At 37.6% G+C, this 20277-nt stretch overlaps 1 protein-coding gene across 2 annotated transcripts in view; it reads right to left on the minus strand.

Annotated features, from left to right (window-relative positions):
* Window positions 1–20277, minus strand: part of LOC126379875 (uncharacterized) — a 185764-nt gene that overhangs the window by 87724 nt on the left and 77763 nt on the right. The window contains exon 1 of one of the 2 annotated variants that reach the window (XM_050028852.1): window positions 10718–10988. The exons of the other annotated variant lie outside the window; for it this stretch is intronic. The gene's annotated coding sequence lies outside the window, so the exon portion shown is untranslated. Of the gene's footprint in view, window positions 1–10717; window positions 10989–20277 lie in introns of those variants that run through there. 2 annotated transcript variants of the gene reach the window in all.

The raw sequence follows: 20277 nt of genomic DNA on the forward strand, positions 1-20277 counted from the left end.
ACTCTATATTTGTTGCCCTAAATAAGTTCTGTTTGTAAATCGGAATCGACCAGCCCGGCCTTGGGATTCAGCTGTCAAATAGCCCGAAACGTTTCGTGATGTCACGAAGGTAATCGATACTGCCCGAAAGCGGGTAGCCTCGAGCGACGATGACAATTTACTGTCTTTAGACAGTTCTATTCTGGAACCAATTTTGTGGGCTCCCTTAAGTATAGCATGGGTTAAAATAAAGTTGTTGTTTGATTTCAAACAAAGACAGACACGATTTACGCTCGGGATCACCACAGAGCGATGGACTATAACTTGTTACTAGTCCTAGGACTATAACTTGTTACAAATAATAAATTATCTAAGTAATTATTTTAACGTGCATTTGTATGACTCAAAAAACTGGAGTTTTGATTTGTAATACACAAAATGACATGTAATATTTGGAATATCTCATTAGGACACCTTGGTTGCGTTACCACAGGCGCGCCACCAACAAAATGTATTCAAGCGAAACCTTTGACATAGCGGCATACATTTTATAATGGCGCGAATGTGGTTGCGCTATTATAGTGTCCTGGTGAGACAGGGCCCTTAGATCACTAAGATCGTAATATTTTTTACGCGATTAAATATCCCTTAATAGAAATTGAGTACTTATGGGCATTCAAATTTTAAACTTTTCGCGAAACTAAGTAGGTACTTAAGTATGTTTTTTGAGTTTTACTGGATTCCACGTGCTATAATAGACGAGTTTTAAACTTAAAAATACTAACAGGTAAACTAAAAAGCGCAGCCGAATGCCGGATCTCAGCGAATTGTTCCAAACTTAACATCGCGTTCAATTTTTCTGGGTCTGAAATAAATCGTGTCCTGAAGTTAAGCTGCGTTTTACGGTACTAATTACTTACTCTGCCGCACAGGGAATGTTTTATCGTCGGTACGGATCGTGATCGGACTCCGCATTCCACATCGGTCTGTGAACACCCTTAGCTTATTTGATCATATCGATCCTTAGCTACTTAATTTCGAAGTAGTTTACCAAGCCAGAGAACAACATGGGGAGGAGCGGAATACAAATCAGCATAATACATCAGTTCGTAATGTAAATAGCCTATACAAGTTGTTAGTGATATCGTAACGAAAACTTTGAGGGAATAATGGCAATTTTCCGACAGGAAAATCAGCTTGATATCAACTCAGAATCATGGTCAGTGTAACTGTTCGGCAGCGGGCGCGCGGAAATAAAAAGAAAAACTAAGGAATATCACTTTACTAAAAATATATACAAGGAAAAAGGAAATACATAAAAGAAAAGCAAAAAAAAATAAACTTAAAAACTCAGCGACCGATCTTGGAGACAGCAAAAATTGGAAGAGAAAAAACAAAAGACAATCATACCATAATAGAAGAGTAAAACAGAAATTCTTATAAACTAAGGAGATTGTATATAATTATCAAAAGGTATAAAATCTATATAAAAATGTCCGTGCGTCGTTAACAGTCAGAATCATCCTCCTCAGTATTTGTTACGATGTCACTATGTTATAATAAGCTGGTGTTAAGCTGTGTGTGTGTAGTGTTAAGCTGGCTGTAGATGACCACATCTCGATGGAGTTTTATTTACGTGGAGCTACCACTGGCTCTAACAGCTAGATCAAAGAACAAATCGCCATTTTTATTTTGTGCTTGAAACCACACTTCTCTCTCCAAAAGCGGAAAATAATGTACTTATACAGTTTGAACGAAGTGCATTCGGTTTGGGGCAGTGGTGAATTCCGTGATAAGCTTGCATTTGAATAACCAGTACGAAAAATCGGGAATTCAATATTCTGAATAGAGGTAAAGCTCAAAATATTTCAGATATTATCAGATCCCGACGTCGTTAGTCTGTTTAATTACATTTATCCGCCAAGAAAGAGCTCTTTGATGCTTTTGGCAATTAATTAGTATTACAACAGCAGATATACACCAATTAAAATGTATATTTTATTTCGTTGTATAACAGCGTATTGTAGTAGTATGTCTATTAATATTTTTTAGTATTATTTTAAATAATTATAGGTGTTTCTGAATTTGTTATTACTTAGCATCATCACAAATTTAAGAGCCGCGATCTTGTCGGTGTAGCATTCTCCATGTTACTTTTTAGGGAAAAATACTCTGTAGCCCAGAGTAGTCTATTTCAAAGCCGTACTAGGACTCCTGTCCTCTGCTTCTGAATAGTACTGATAGTTACTGCTGCCCTCTGTCAGGCTCCAAGTTACAGTCCCCGTGACTCGCCTCTTCCGTCACAGGGGACACAAAAGTATAATGCAGGATACGCGCTCTGATTTTGTACGATGTTGCTGATTCCTGTACACACCATCTAAGTTTATTTTAAGTTATACCTGTCATTTTCTTATCCTCCGAAAACGAAATGCATACTTATTTATGGGACACACGTCAATTTTAGGCAGAAATTTAAAATACCCTTCCAACATTTTATATTGGCCTATCGTAGCAATCTTATGACAAGGGGACACAAAAGTACAATAGGATACGCGTTCTGAGATTATTTCCCTATATTTAAAAAGTTTTCTATCTGCCGAATGTGAATGTGGTGTGAGTGTGTGTGTGTGTTTGTGGCGCAAACACACCCTGTTTGTGTCTATGAATGTGTGTGAGTAAAGAAGTTGATTATCAAAATCTAATACATTCTAATGAATGTAAACCTTTTAACCCAAATAATCAGCTATTGTTAACATATGTTTGATGATTAGACGCCATTCATTAAAAAAATATGCTTTGTCTAAAGGTACAAAGCGTGACATCGAACACATCGACTAAAGAAATTGTGTAGTAAGTACATATATAGCAAAAAAATGACAGCCGTGGTAGCCCAGTTGGTAGAACGCTTGCCTCTCACTTTGAGGTCGCAGGTTCCAATTCAGCACAGGCCCAAACCAATGATTGTCGAATTTGTTTTCGAATTCATGTTTGGATCATAATTTATTATCACGTGCTCAGCGGTGTAGGCAAAACATCGTGAGGAAACTCGCATTACCAAGGAGGTATGTGAGGAAATATTGGGCAGGTTTTCCCTTCGCGGGTTGGAAGGACAGACAGGCAGTTTCTTCTGTAAAAAACCGGACCTATCAAATCTTCTGATTAGGTAAGCGGACCTTGTGAAAAAGGGGATAATGCTAGAGAGATGCATAGCAAAAGGAGAAAATATATTTTGTTTTCGTAATATTAATTAGTCATCAAAACATTTCAACATAAGTTGAAATGCGTTGGGCTCACGATCCGGAGGTCCTGGGTTCGTTTCCCGGTGGGGACATATCACAAAAATTACTTTGTGGTCCCTAGTTTGGTTAGGACGTTACAGGCTGATCACCTGATTGTCCGAAAGTAAGACGATCCGTGCTTCGGAAGGCACGTTAAGCCGTTGGTCCCGGTTACTACTTACTGATATAAGTACGTAGTCGTTATATGAGTCATGTCAGGGGCCTTTGGCGGCTCAATAGTAACCCTGACACCAGGGTTGATGAGGTTGGTAATTCCCCTCACAACCCACACGATAGAAGAAGAAGAACATAAGTTTACATAATTAACACAGTATTCCCAATGGCAGATGTTTAGAGTAAGTACAGTCATGAGCAATATAATGTACCCACTTTAGGACTCTGTCGCACTAACATATTTGGCATTTAGTGAGACTTACAGTTCAATTTGTCAAAAAAGTTAATGTGATATGGTACCAAAGTGTATACATATTAATGCTCGTGACCGTACACCCATTCCTCACTAGCTATGGTTTAGTATCAGGCGAGCCTATTGCTATTTCTTTATAAAGAGTTTTGTATTGTATTATATTTACCGGGCACAAAACCACGTACGTGATCATCAATAACTATGAACCAAACATGAATTCAAACTCTAAAGTCAAATTGTGGTTCAGAACCCGAGTCGGAATGCGACATAACATAAGTTCACGACTATATCCCAATTGGAGTAGTCAGTACATCCATCGCAAGATGAACTAAGTAGCTACACCTCACCGAGCTTTCTGTTAGACCAACGTGATTGGTGGTGAGCCGTATAGCCGTCTATAACAGTCGAGCCAACTGTGTTTAGTGAAAACTGCAAAACACCTCGTTTTACAATGACACTACACATTGACGTCATCGTACACTCGCATCTGTGTGTGTGACGTCTGACACCCATGCGGTTGAAGAAAGAAAGTAAGAATACTTTAGTCTTCAACTGTGAAAGGCATACTTACAATACAAGGAATAAAAATAAAATTGTTGTTCAAAATTCTAGATTAAGTAAATTAAATTCATCATTTTTGGGGTTATGTACGTTTTTACAATAAAATACCAGATAATATTTTAAATTTGTCAGAGAATAAATTTAAAACTCACGTGTAGCTTACTTTATGTAAAAAAGCCTATTAAAAGATTAATGATTACCTAAATGATAAAAATGTCTGGTATTGAATGTGTTCCTCTAGTTATTAAATAACTTGTAATGTACCCTCATTGATTTAAAAGATGTGTTGCTGTTGCAGTTTCTTGTCATTTCTTCTCCTCAGCCATAACACCTTGCGAAATGACGTAAATTCAAAAATGTTACATTGACCTTCAACAAGTTTATCCATGATAATTACGTTGAATAAATGATTCTGATTCTGATTCAAGGTGGGGTGAGGTATACCTAGCTCAGCCGCTGGCGGGGAGCGGAGAGATGCCGTTCTATTCGTAGTCATCATCACCAGCCCATTAACGTCCCGACTGCTGGTGCACGGGCCTTCCCTATGCATGGATAGGGAGATCAGGCCTTAAACCACCACGCGGGCCCAGTGCGGATTGGTGGTTATTAACGACTTCAACAATCGCAGACCGAGCGCGTTTACCGCTGCGCCACCGAGCACCTCCTATACGTAGTATTATTCCTTATTCTATGTTCAAACTTCAAACTACACTTGTCACCATGCAGTTCAGCGCATCCATCTTAGGTCTTCGTATCTGATTAATTATACTAGTCGTCAGCTTCATTTTTCTACAGCTTCAAGGGGGTCGCAGGCTAGTTAATTTCAGCATGATATTTCCACACGTTCCTGAGAAAAAGAGCCTTGACAGACAGACAGACGGAAATCGAACTAATTCGATGAACGACCTCCGTGTTCCAGTGGTTGAGCGTTGGGCTCACGATCCGGAGTTCCCGGGTTCGATTCCCAGTAGGAAAATATCACAAAAATTACATTGTGGTCCCAAGTTTGGTTAGGACATTACTGGCTGATCACTAGATTGTCCGAAAGTAAGATGATATATTATGCTCCGGAAGGCACGTTAAGCCGTTGGTCCCGGTTACTACTTACTGATGTAAGTTCGTAGTCGTTACGTGAGTCATGTCAGGGGCCTTTGGCGGCTCAATAGTAACCCTGACACCGGGGTTGATGAGGTTGGTAACCCACACGATAGAAGAAGATCGAACTAATCCTATAAGGGTTACGTTTTTTCTTTTGAAGTTCGGAACCCTAAAAGACGACTTCTTTACCATAAACAAGGCTAACCATATATGAGAAGAAGAAGAAAGAAAGAAAGAAAGAAACGTTTATTACGTTACGTTTATATGCAGTTTCTTACGTACAGTACCTATGCACAATACCTACTAGATTATGAATAACCTGTAATTACGACTTGCGTACTAAAATTACCCTGAATACTATTAATTGTTGCATAATATTATTGCATTTATTGTTCACAACACATTATTATGGCTTGTATACTCGTACGAGTTTATGATTGCATGTTGTTAAAAATAACAAGTTGTAAGTGAATACGCTAATAAAAATAGTAATGGTTTATATTGTAGTTTTGTGTACATCGTAAGGACCCAAACCCATATTCCCGAGATGTGCATTCATATTCATTTATTGCATGTCACAAACATAAATTAAGGTGGAACATAGTAAGAAGGTACATGTGATGCCCTGCAAAAGGTATGGCAATATAAAAGAGGCGACACGAGGTGCCTTATTATAATAATATTATAAGATAATGGTGCTAATTCCTGTAGACGCCATCTAATTTTATTTTAAGTTAAGAAAAAGAAAGGGACGGACATAAAATTTATGAAGTACACGTCAATTTTAAGCAGAAATATAAAACAACCGTCTAAAAATTTTACATCAGCCAATAACCCAACAGAGTTAAGTAGACAGCACGTCAAACTTATTACATACCAGCGAGATGCCTATTTTATTAGCCCCGGTTATTCATTCATTTTAAAATTAACTTGTTGACAATCATCCGTCCCTTTCCTTTTCGGCGGATAAGAAAATGACGGGTATAACTTAAAATAAATTTAGAAAGTGTCCGCAGGAATCGGGGCCATTATCTAACTAAATATTATTATAAAATTAAGTAATTAGGTACAAAATTATATAGTTACAAAATTCGTGATTGACTTTGCAAACTAACTGACGTATCTGCAATTTTTTGCTAAAATAATTTGTGTCTTATTGACAGTAACAAAAGGTGCAAATCAGATTCGGTAAAAAATTCAGATACGTCAGTTAGCGACGTCAGTGACGAATTATATAACACAGCTGTTTAGAATACCACACGTGTAAAACTTAATAAAAAAATTAGGAAAAGGCAAAAACTTAATAAAAAAAATCGGAGGTATGTGACCTATCCTGTACTGGGCTGGTTTTCCCATCGCGGGTTGGATGGTCAGACAGGTAGTCGCTTCTGTAAAACCCGGACCTGTCAAATCTTCAGGCTAGGTAAGCGGACCCTGTGAAAAAACGGGATAATGCTAGGGGGTTGATTGGGTTTATTTTGTAGTTGTAGGTTCGAATACCGAAGAGTGTTCGTTCCTTTTCGCTGTAAGTTATTGTTATCGTAGTTACCTATATGGCATATACACTAACGCTCGCGGTGACATGAGCTGAACATTCTCAAACAGGCGAACTGTTCAGTATCAGTTTTCTTTGATAATAAAGAAGATAGAGTTCATCCGTGTTTTAGGCCCGATGACGCCGATACTAACTGTCAATGGTACTGGTGGTACTGGTGGTACACCAGCTTGCTTCCCAATCGGGGAGCGCCAGTTCGAACCGTGGAACCGGGCCTGCACCTATGAGTGCCTGCCATTTACCTTAAGTGCACTTTTCACCAACACAGTTCGCTCGACCATTATAACTGGCGATGCGGCTCACCACCTATCACGTTGATCTAACAGAAAATTCGATGAGATGTGGATACTTAGTTCTTCTTAGATTAGGATGTGTTCAAAGAGCAAAAGTTCAGTCACTAAGCCCAGCGAATTGTTTGTAAACAGTGGTGAAAATTATGAACCATTATATTTTGTCATAAATATAAAATTCGTGGCTGACTTTACAAACCGACGTATCTGCAAATTTTGCTAAAATAATTTGTGTCTTATTCATAATATCAAAAGATGCAAATCAGATTCGCTGAAAATACGTCCGTCAGCGACGTCGGCGACGAATTTATGTTTTTGTAGGTATTTTTGGTCTATTACAGGAACGACGTGTAACCAGGGGCTCTTAAGTGCAACCAGTTAATTTATTACTTTGCAAGAAACTGATTGGACTTGCAGCTTATCGTACCTCTGAGTGACTACCCTAATTGGGATATAGCCGTGAGGTTATGTGTTAGACTGCACAAAGCGTGACATGTTTGCTTTTGAGATCAGCCCCGATAAATGGGAGGACCTGGCCAATGACCGGAATAAGTGGAGGACGTCTTTGGCCGATGGGTGCAAAGCACACGATAAAACCTGGTTCCAGATTCTAGCCGACAAGCGCGACACAGAAATGAAAGGGCCGATTTACCACCTGTACCATCTAATAACCGTCAACTACAATGCCAGTCGTGCGGCCGCTACTGTCGCTCTCGCATCGGACTTTACAGCCATTTTAAAAGCTGCCACAGAAACGCTGATTGAATCATCTGATAAAGATGTAAAGGCCTGAGATGATAATAATGTTATGTGTTGCATTAACTATATTGGCGCGCCGCCACGCCGATCTGCACACCTCTAGCTGGGAGAAAGAAGGGATTTTTGGATATAGGGACGTCGTAACGAAAACTTTGAAGGATGATTTAGACCATGATTCTGAGTTGATATCAAGTGAAATTTCCCGTCGTAAAAGTATAGAAATCAAAATATTAATTTAAAAAAAAACCTTCATTATCTGAATCATCCCCCTCAGTATTTGTTACTGTCTCACTAACAATACGCACTTGTATGGCTCCTGTACGAACAAGGGGGTATGAAGTGGAATTTACTTAATTAATTTAATTTTAGTTAATTTAATTTTAGAAAATAATTTAAAAAAATATATGAAAATTTCATTTAATATTAACTCAGAATCATGGCCTGTATCATCCCCCTCAGTATTCGTAACAATGTCACTAACACCCTGTATAGATATCCGGGAATTCCTGCTGTCGGTAGTCGACTTTTATGGAATCTTCGGGATATTAAGTAGCATGCAACGTCTTAAGTTTTATTTTTGTGTAAAACAAAATATATACAGGAAGCACCTTCTTATGTTTAAAAGTACTTATCTACTATTTTCTTGCGGATGAAGGATAATAGGATTAGAAAGCAGTATATAAAGCAAAGGTTGGTAGTAGGGCTGGCAGAGATGTCCTTAGAAAAGATTCAGTAAGATCTACTCTGAACCGGTGTGCGTGTTCGAAACGATTGATGAATGTGGAGGAAGCAAGAGAAGTGTGTCAGGATAGAAGCAAATGGAATTCCATAGTCTCTGCTTACCCTGGTGGGAAAGAGGAGTGATTTCAAATTCTAGCTGGATGCGAATAAAAAAAGAACGAGTTCAGATGCTTGTCTACTAAGAAAAGTCGTAAAATCGGCTGAGGGATTGTGTTCTTTCTAACATGATGGCCCATCAATAGGCGATTGGCTCATCATAATCCATCTTAGGATTTCGTATTACAAGTGGCTGTAGGTTGTCATTATTAACTTGTGGATCTGCCTACCTCACTAGGGGAAACGGGCGTGGGTTTATGTATGTAGGCACTAATCGTAGTTCATTCGCACTAATCGATGTTTAGCCTGAATTTAACATTAGACGTCAAGAGTTAATAAATAATGAACGGCATCGGATTGTAGCGCGCCTGCGAATCGATTGATTACATTTCAATAGGAGTTAACAAATTAAGCCATTTAAATCGATTTCTAATTAGGTATCAACACTATTACTGGCCGGATACTTCATTCTAGTTTTTTTTTGTTTAATTTAGAAAAGTCTACTGGATCGAACGAGAAAATTATACCAAACTAGCGACCCACCCCGGCTTCGCTCGGGTGCAATGCTGAGGAAAAAATGAAATTATGTACGACAGCACATTCAAAACCTCAAAAAGTATTTCTCTACTATTTAATGGATGTTATTATACAATATAAACCTTCCTCTTGAATCACTCTATGTAATAAACCGCATCAAAATCCGTTGCGTAGTTTTAAAGATTTAAGCGTACATAGGGACAGAAAAAGCGACTTTGTTTTATACTATGTAGTGATGTTACCTCCACCAACCATAGTTGCCTGGTTCGATTCCTGATCGGATCAATACGGACTTTTGTAAATTGATCTGAGTGTTTCTTGTACTCGCAGTGCAGAGTCGTATACCCACAGATCTTTTTTTTTTTTGACGTGACTTATTGTAGATTTGCCGCAGATGGCATTAACTACTTGGCCGGAGTACCCACAGATCGATTAGACGTAAAAAGTTTGCAAATCTCTATTTAAATAATTAATGTAGCAATAATTTTAGTCGGCCTGAACAAATAATAATAGGTACCCGCTGGTAGCAGCGCGCTGGAGTATGCTCCATACCCCCTCCGGTTCGATTGGAGGCCTCTGGCCTCCCACTGCCACATATAAGCTGTGTAGTGTGTATGTTTCTTGTAGTATGCTATTTCTTGTATATTGTTGTTATATGCTTTCTTGTATTCAGACCTACGCCCCCGTGTGAGCATGAATGAATGAACCACTTATGATGAGTTACGCGACGTCAGACGGGCAACTTTTTTTCATAAGTGGCTCGACTAAATAACGTAACTTTCATCCAAACACCACATCCAGGGATCATCTGATCAGCTATCATGCTGGCCCTTTTAACTCATTGACTTTTACAGCTCGTTAACTCCTAAATAATGGACAACTTTATGTACAAAGAACTGATATGAAATTTTAAGACTGAAGAGAAAATGTGACCACATTTTCGGTGGAAAAGGGGTTTTTGGGTCACACGTATATTATCTTAAATATGCCTGGTGTAAAGTGCTTACTCCATTGTATTCACTTTTTAACGACTTTGTTAATTTGAAACTAATTAGGCTGTAAAGCTAACAAACACTCGCTTCGCTTTTTAAAATTCGCTTTCGCAAACACAAGTTCAGCTTTCGCGTTAGCTTTTAAAGGCTATTTTGACACAGCTTCATGCGGCCATTATGTACCTTCGAAAGGAAAGTAAAACTTTTTGAGAAATTATTGCTTCTTAATATTTAAGTAGCCGATATTTAGCTTCATGGAAAGCAGTGTTGAAAAGGAATTCCTGAAGAGTTGTTCGGAAGGTTACGTTAAAGTTAGCGCATGTAGCAGAGTTTTCAAAATTATATTTTATGGGCGCTGTAAGTAGAACTAAGTTAAATGGAGCTTTACGACTACTGGAACTTACCTCGCGACGTTAAATTGGGCTGACTCCTGGGAAGCGGTGGCCACCTGGCGACTGACTCGTGTTTTCACACGCGTAATGATTGCTAGGAATTACCGTAAACGTATACTTTTCATTGCTGCGGATTAGATGATGACTCAAAAGAATTGCAACTACACTTCAAACTTTAGAAAGTAAACGCACAAAGTTCAGTTACACAATTTTCGGGTCGGGATTTGTTTTAAAAGATAACTAAGGATGTAGGTATGTTTGAAGTTACGAAGTTTTCAGTGGGTGCGACGGGGGTACGTGCGTCCATCGCGACCCTCACCTCGGCACTGAATGTCGCTCGCTGAACACTGAAACGCCGCGGAGCCTTCTGCAGCTATAATGCCTGTAAGCGGCTTTGCGGTTATTAGTGTACGGGTTTTGGGCTTAAGAGATCCTTTCAGTCTAGAGCTAACAAAACAATTGGTTTACTTAATGCAAGCTGCGATTTTTGTGTCATATTTTCATTTTGAAATCATACTTACCTAAAATATATATATAATCGTAAAATGTTTTCTTTGAATGTTTTATTTAAGCAAGTGTGTTTTATGTATGCTAGCTAACCGGTCCGTGAGTCAATTGGTAATTTCTCATATGCTTGAAAGTACTTATGTGTAGATATTTACTCTGCTCTCACATGCAGGAGGCAAACCTCGCCGACTCGAGAGTGCTTTAAAACTACCAATGAGTACTCAACTTATTATGATTTTAAAAACCTAATCGCGAACTTCCGAGGGGAAGCTAAAAAGTTATAATAAAAAAGAAAATTTAATCAGAGGCAACGACGTAAACTCTTCTACCTGTATCTTTATGTATTTTCATATCTATAATACATCCTGAGCTCTGATGAAATGGCTACCCTTATTCGTTTGGATTACCAGATGATTGGAAATTGATCCATGTTTCTTTTGATTCGCTCGTAGATTTCTAATCATAAAAGTGAAAAACATATATTCCTCATAGAACCCGAAAAGGCGCGTTGTTTATCTAACGGCTCGTAAAATGTTACAAAAGTGTACATACAGAGTTTACCTACCTATCTGTGTGTTTGCATTCTTTGTGTGAAAATATTTTTTTGATAAATGTTTTGATAAAGATGCTAAAGCTATAGAAATTAACAAAAGAAATAATCCCTTCCTTGTTATTTCTTGCATTTCTTTCTTTTAATTTCCTTTTAATGCTATTTATTCTACTGAATAAGCCGTAGAAATCGACTTAAGGAATGATGGATGGATAGTATTCTTTAATTTCTATGGCAATTTCGGATATTTTCTGGTCACTAAACATTGTGGCATTCTAGTCTTAATTCTTAAATTGGTGCGCTGGTATTTTAATTAAACAACCACATAAAGTAACATTTCAAAGGTTTATTCTCACACATTTACACGTTTTACACATTTTTGTATTTTTTAAATTAGTTATCTAACACAAGAAGATATTAATTATGCATCCATTTTGGATGCTAAGAAGCAAGTCTCTCTCTTTGTATATGACAATACCTTTTTCATAATAACCAAAACCATAGACAATTTTACATTTTGTTCGTGATCCGAACAAGGTTATAATTTCGAGAGAGAGGTGTTTGCTCAACAGTGGGACAAAAACTTAATAGTCTACATGAGATAAAAATAGGATATAATTATCATATCCATACTAATATTATAAATGCGAAAGTAACTCTGTCTGTCTGTCTGTCTGTCTGTTACTCTTTCACGCCTAAACGGCTCAACGGATTTTGATGAAATTTGGTATGGTGATAGATGATAACCTAGAAATGGTCATAGGCTATAAATAATCACGCCATCGTTCTTAGGGGGTAGGCAGTTGGCAGATAACTAAATTGATTTAGTGATTTGTAGTCGTTTTTGTTGGGACTTTTGCTCTTTCACGTCTAAACGGCTGAACGGATTTTAATGAAATTTAGTAAGGTAATAGTTGGTTATCTAAAAACGGTTGTACGATCAAATTGATCACGTCATCGTACTTAGGGGGTAGGAAGTAGGCAGAAAACTGAATTGAGTTAGTGATTTTTTTATGGTTTTTGCTGGGAGTTTTGTCTATCATGCCTAAACGGATGAACGGATTTTGATGAAATTTAGTAAGGTGATAGATTGTAACCTAAAAAAGAATATGGGCTATTAATATTTATGCTATCGTACTTAAGGCGTAGGCAGTAGACAGAAAACTAATTAGGTTAGTGATTTTTAATTGTTTGTTTTAAAAGTTTGCCTCATTCACGCCTTAACGTCTGAACGGAATTTTATAAGACTTGGTTAATTTAAAGATAGGATCTTAGGCACGGACACAGGCTACTTTTTATGGCGGGAAAATACCTCATTCCCGCGGAAATCTAGATTTCGTGATCGTGTCAAGAAGCGCATGACGCCATAGCTACTGGAATGATTTCGATGTTTTTTTTTAAACTGAGTGACTTCAAGTTAGTATTTGATCACTTTTCTAACTTAGAGGGTAGGTAGGCGCCATAATTTAGGGAATTTATGATAAAATTTTGATGCAACTGTCTTTATTAAACAGTTATATCTCATTCCTACAGGAACCTACACATAGCTATAGCTAGCTATCTATTAACATTAAAACTCTTTCTAGAATTACATTACGCCAATTAATTGATCTGATTTGTATAAGTTTTTTTATTCAACTGACTGTTACATTACATACAGATAAAATCTAATTACTTACACCACATAATTAATATAGTACTACATGACTAGCTACGCTTTAAACTTGAGGAGGTAATTCGATAGACATTTATACGAACTTTAAGCCCAGTAATCAATCATAGTAATAAGGTAATACTCATTTTAGACAAAGAAACGGATAGGTAATCAGTTCGTCAACGAAATTATAACACCTACACTTAGTTTGTTTACTATTCAACGAGGGAAAATAATCCTTACTAATATTATAAATGCGAAAGTAACTCTGTCTGTCTGTCTGTCTGTTACGCTTTCCCGCTTAAACCTCTCAACCGATTTTGATTAAATTTGGCACAGACAATCTTTAGACCCTGAGAAAGAAAATAGGATACCTTTTATTGCGAAAAGAAGGGACGAAGAGATTGAAATAGGGGTTGAAAGTTTGTATGGGATATTTTAATTTTAAAATATAAATCTATGAAACTTTATATTTAAGCACTTGATAAAAAATAATTAAACATTTGTTCTAGCGTTGCTGAAATTTCGACCAGTGAGGGGGTGAAATGAGGGTTGAAAGTTTATATGGGAGTTCGTCATTTTTGGGGATAAAACCACGAAACTTTATATTTAGGAACTTGATAAGAAATAAAAAAACAATTTGTTAAAGCGTTTTTGAAAATTCGATCTTTGAGGGGATGAAATAGGTGTTGAAATTTTTTATGAGGTTCGTCATTTTTCAAGATAAAAATATTAAATTTTGTGTTTAGGCACTAAATAACAAACAAAAAATCGTTTGTTCAAGCATTTTGAAATTTTTACCAGTATGGGGGTGAAATACGGGTTGAAAGTTTGTATGGGTATTCGTCATTTTTGAAGATAAAACCATGAAACTTGGTACGTAGGTCTCTTAGGATGTGCAGAGTTTTTCAACAAACGGATTTTCCGAAATTCGAACGGAACGGAACGGATTCGGAACGGGAACTACGAAGCCAAACTTTTTGTATACAAAATATTAACCACTGAACCTAGGAACATGATATTTAGTAGTTTTGGGTGTATCAAGTTAAAAAAAAAATTTGGCTTTTGTAGATAAAGTTCCTTTTAACGAATACTCTGCATCGCCGCCACTGCCGTCGGTTGTCGTTCGTCGTCGCGCACATTCGCCGAAGTGTGGCGGCAGTCAACGGCGCTGTCTTGTGGTGGGGGAGCGCACGTGGTGTATACGTGGCCTGCTCGCGAGTGTCGAGTCCAAACAATCTCCACATTTTAACAAATAATAACAAAATAGCAAACGTTGTGTACAAAAAAGTTTTAAATTAGGTCATTTTAAAATATTTTTGTACACAACGTGACGCTGACCCCTGTAAGTGTCTTGGACATAAGGGACCGATAAATATTCCTAGGTAATTTCTGCCACCCAATGGAATACATAGGTACTTTATAACTACTGTAAACAGATATTTTTTATTTTTTTTAAATATACCTACTTACTCTCTTTTAATCACATGCTATACCGTTCCTTTTATATAATCCTTAATATTCAAATTAAAAGTACGCAGACGAAGTCGCGGGTACCAGCTAGTACTTAATAAAAGAATAAATATACGTATATTACATAAGTATGTACTTATTTGTGATTTCTCACGCAAACCTTACGGCGTGTTGTTGTAGTTTTTTTTATGTGACTTAGGTACTTAGGTCTTACTTAGGTCTTTTTGTAGATTTGCCTTGGCGTTACTTGGCCGGATAGTATCGGCGTCCGAAGGACGTGATATACGATCCCGACGACCCGATTACTCTAGCCATAGTGGCAGCCAATCAGCTCGCGATACCAAACACTTCAGGACCCCGATACCGACCCCGCCGGCGTGGTCGACGATTTCCCTCATTCAGCGCTTATCGCTATCGACCCACTAGGGTCGATTAATTCTTTCAAATATTTTTCCTCCCAGACGACGCCCTGAGCCGAGGTTCGCGCCCAACTGGGCAGCCTCAGGCCTGTTGTCTTAAACGTTGTACCAGGTGAGAGCCTTCAGCGCTCCCCATTTGTCCGACCAAGTAGTTAATGCCATCTGCAGCAAATCTACAATAAGTCTCGTCAAAAAAAAAAAACTTGGCTGGATGTTTGGAAAACAAATTACTTCAGTAAAGTTCGTCATCTGGCCGGTTTTTGGCCATCTGCTATAGACGCGATACCAGTTACGATCGACTTTGCTCGTAAAGTATGCAGCTGGTTGCGCACTAAACTTTTACCCAGTCAACCCCATTTTCGTTCCAGCTTCATTTTATAATGGATTTATAAGTACAAGTCCACAATTTTGCGTACTCAGCCTGCAAATACAAAAACTAGCTCCATTTATGATTTCCCTTTCTTTGTACAGATACCCATTACCGAAATTAAACATTCTATTCCGCATATTCCATTCACTAATGTATCAACGTCGCAATTAATAACTATAAAAACTCTTTGGAACGATTAATTTGCCGAGTGAATTCAATTTAAATGGAAATTAAGAGCCACCGATCTGATCTCCCAAGCGTTTAACCCCAATGAATGTACGCGGCGCTCGCAGGACATTCAATTTATTTTTTCACTGTATAACCAAAATTGAATTTTGCATCAAAAAATCTTTCCGGTTTCCCTACATTTAGAGCTGTGAGGATAAGCCGTTTGCTCTTAAATGGCTTTGCACACACTTTCATGCTCGATGGCATTTTATGTGGCATTTTTAAATAAATATTTGTAATAGATGTAGAGCAGAGAGTAAGGATTACACACGAGTAGAAATTTGCTATTGACAGGGACAACAACAGCTGTTGTCGTGTCGTAAGCTCCGACCAATGCCTTTAGCAACCGGCAGCTGCTGTCGGCCAATGTCGTCAGCTACACTTGCCTTGGGTAGCAAAATGTAGTTCCTATGAAGGAGGGCTATGCATAGATAGGTCTTTTTTATCTGGCTATACATACCAATGTAACGTACAAACTAGCTAATACTTTATTACACACGAAATTTATAAAAAGTCTTCATATTTCTAAGAGAAAATGGATAATTTTCATGTAACGAGTTGCGAATGAATTCCGAGTTTATCGTGTTGGTAAGGCGTCTTGCGACTTAGGATTTTTGTTGCTCCGCTGTCATTTTTCAATGTCGCCTTGTGGAGGGGAAAAACCACCCTTGTTAACGTCTTACGCTCGTTGAGTGTTGAGAACTTCCAGTTGTAAGTAAGTACTTGAGGAATTAGCCGGCAAAGACCAAAGAATGAAAGAAAACTCTTTCCAGCAATTTTTTTGACGTGGCATTTACTATTTGGCCGAACAAATGAAGAACGCTGAGATCTCACCCGGTTGAGTTCGAACCTAGGCTCAGTGCGTAGTCTTGAGAGGAGACGACCCTAGTGGTACCGAGATAAGCGCTGAATAAGGAAAAATGTCGGCCACGCCGGCGGGGTCGGTATCTAGGCTCTGTTTGTTGTCACGAGTTGATTGGCCGGCTCTATGGCTTGAGTAATTGGGTTGTCGAGATCTTATATCACGTCCTTGGAGTGCCGATATTTTTCAGTACCGTCCCTAAGCGGGATTTATTCTGAAGTCGCTACTACCTAGGCACTAGAGTGGTGCGGAGCAGAATCGAACTCTTTGCGGCTTGGTTTTAGGTAGCTTTCTAGTAAAACTAAAGTGAAATAAAGATGGTAAGAAACAACCAGCCTACCGACATTCTTTAGGTTTTCATTGCACTTCGGTAAGCATTTGAGTCACTAAGCGAACTGAAACTCAAAATCTCTTTATTTAGTTGGTAACATAGTTCCGCATTCAGTCGTCAGTTTTTATATAAGTAGACAATACACACACACACTAGCACACACACCAGCATACACTAGAATACACTAGCTTTTGCCCGCGGCTTCGCTCGCGTTACATTCGCGGTAACACGGTTCCCCATTCCTGATTTAGAACACAGAAGAAGAGATCTCAGAACAGAATATTATTTGAACACGCTACTGTAGACGATATTTGGGGATATAATGTAAGATTTTGGGTAATGTAAAGATGTAAGTTTGGGACAATTGGGTTGTCTACTAGGTTCAAGAAAAATTATGATATTCTGATTACTAAATAAAGACAGATCAAAAACTAACGAAAAACATTTTTTAAACGGTTTTATTCTATTTAACTTATTTAAGAATTTTAATCACGAAAAACGTAATAATAAGTCCGACTTTTTATCACGTTTTTCTATGACGTCATAGTGTGCATTTCATACAAATTCCATAATAATTTCGTGTTTTGACGTTTAGTAAAAAGTAACTGATTTGACTAGTTGGAAACTAGCTTGTTGTCCAAGGGTGCAGCACAGATTTTCTTGCGCATTGTAGATCACTTGCGCTTTGGAAATTGTAGCCTTTTAAACTGGAAGCGGAGATCTGTGGGAATTCATGGGATCATTACATTTCACCCTTTCCTACGTCGATTAAGATAGTTGCGCTAATGATGTTGCGGCCAAGTTGTATAACACGAAGTCTCGTCCCATTACATAATCTCGGGGCATCCACGCATAAGAAATTTATCTTTCGAATGTAGACTTTTTTCTCAAAAGTTTAGATTTAACATTGTTTTATTTTACATAAACAGCCTATAAACGTCCCACTGCTGGGCACAGACCTCCCCTCAATCAACCGAAGGGGGTATGGAGCATACTCCACCACGCTGCTCCACTGCGGGTTGGTGGAGGTGTTTTTACGGCTAATAGCCGGGACCAACGGCTTAACGTGCCCTCCGAAGCATAGAATCATCATACTTTTTCGGACAATCAGGTGATTCTGAAAAGTCCTTACCAAACAAAGGACAGTCTCACAAAGTGATTTCGACAATGTCCCCATCGGGAATCGAATCCGGACCTCCAGATCGTGAGCCTAACGCTCTAACCACTAGGCCACGGAGGCTGTTTATTTTATTTGTTTTATTTAATGTGTTTTAAATAAATAATTTTATTTTTCGTTTGTATCATAGAAGATGTACTAATTTTGCGGAGATAAGAGTCTCACACAAATTCCGGCATTTATCATTTGTAACAAAGAGTCTGTGTACCAATTTTTAGCTTCCTACCTTGACTACTGTGAAAAATCCCATTTACAATTTCACCCCCCTTTTGAAGCGGTTGAAGGTTCTATTACGGGGTGGGTCAGGTGATGCTTTTTAAAAAACAATTTTATTTACGCTAAAAAAGATTTATTTAAAGAAAATGTATTAGAATTATACAAAACGTAGTTGCTATCCGAATTCCAAACCCGAACTAACGATTTCCCATTGAAATGAAACTTGATGGTTCCGGAGTCCTATTGCATTGACGTCAATGCAATAGGAATTGAGTATGCAGTTTTTATTTTATATGATTACCCTGTAATTTAATATATAACAACCCCCCGAATAAGATCGAACATCACCCTTAAAATGATGTGAGATTAAAATCAGATCGAACTTGGATTTCGGTTACATTATATTAAAAATTACTATATTAATAATAAGTTCTTATTGACGAAAATAATAAGTATGAATTTGAAGTTAAGGTGAGTGGTTTTGAGATGCAAGGATTATATTCCTTTTGACTGTGACTGGTGTCCTTATCTCATCTTCCGTGTCTGAGAAAGATTCCTGCACATTCGACATCACTACGGTCTGTGCTACTGGTTTGTTAGAACTCTTTTTATTGTGACATTGGTTAAATATCTGGACTAAGCATGTGGAAGGATTATTTCGACACAGACGTTTTCTACATCTATAAAGTAAATATAACAAAAATATTATTCCTAGGACATAGCTTAACGATATATAATGAATGCCATACTTTTGCATATGAGTTGGACTTTCGATACTATTTAATTCCTTTTCCAGGTAATCTAAATGCACACTAGCATGTAACAGTGAATCTAAGTTATCAATATTTGTAAGCTTATTATAAGGTAATTTTGACAATGTTTTGTTCAGTTTAGTCCTTTCACAACAATCATCGAGTATTATGTTAAAGTCAGAAATTGAGTTTGTTACATTGGAAATGTAGTTTTCAGTAATAGGATCAAATTGTAAAGTTTTGTAAAAAGCTTTACAGTTTTTTGGCAATTTTAAAATACCAATAGAAAACAAAATTTCATCATAACTGATAGGGTTGTTCTTACAAGTGATATGGCATTTGCCTGGTTCGGATTGGGCAAAGAGCCACCTATTATTACTTATCTTATGAAAAATATCTACATGTCCATGTAACAATTTAACTTCACAAGAATCGGGTAAATTTTGTACTACTTCGGTGATTAAGGTTGTTTCACACGTAGGATTCGCAATTGTCGAATATACGTTCGTTAACACGCACACGTAACACTTGCCACTGATCACTTTACACTTCTCAATATCTTTTATCGGTGAATAAAACATATGATCAGCTGTAATTGCTACATAAGAACTTGTAGGTGCAATAAGTACAAAAGTATCTGGTTTTGAAACGTCGTAAGGAACGGGTAAAGGGATTATATTAAATAGATTATAGGTTTGAGGTAAGACGAGCGGTATCTTGATTAACATAATTATTCTGTTAAGGTGATAATAACAAACGAGTTTAGAAATGTCTAATAGCTGATGAATGTTTTGCAGAGTTAGTGATACTGCCAATTCATGGTTTTTAGGAAGAGCATTCCTATGCTTATCTAACTCGTTATACAATTGATAAGGGCTAAGCACAGTAGGATGTAATATATTTAACTTTGCAAAAAGGATAGCATTATTTACATCATCTATATCGAAAGATAATGTTAAAATTATAGCTTCTAAAGAATTTAATAAAGAACTTAATTGAGATTTTATTTCTAGCTTATCGTTAGAGTTACTAA

Source organism: Pectinophora gossypiella, chromosome Z (genome assembly GCF_024362695.1).
Source record: "Pectinophora gossypiella chromosome Z, ilPecGoss1.1, whole genome shotgun sequence".
In the NCBI taxonomy this organism is placed as follows: Eukaryota; Metazoa; Arthropoda; class Insecta; order Lepidoptera; family Gelechiidae; genus Pectinophora; species Pectinophora gossypiella.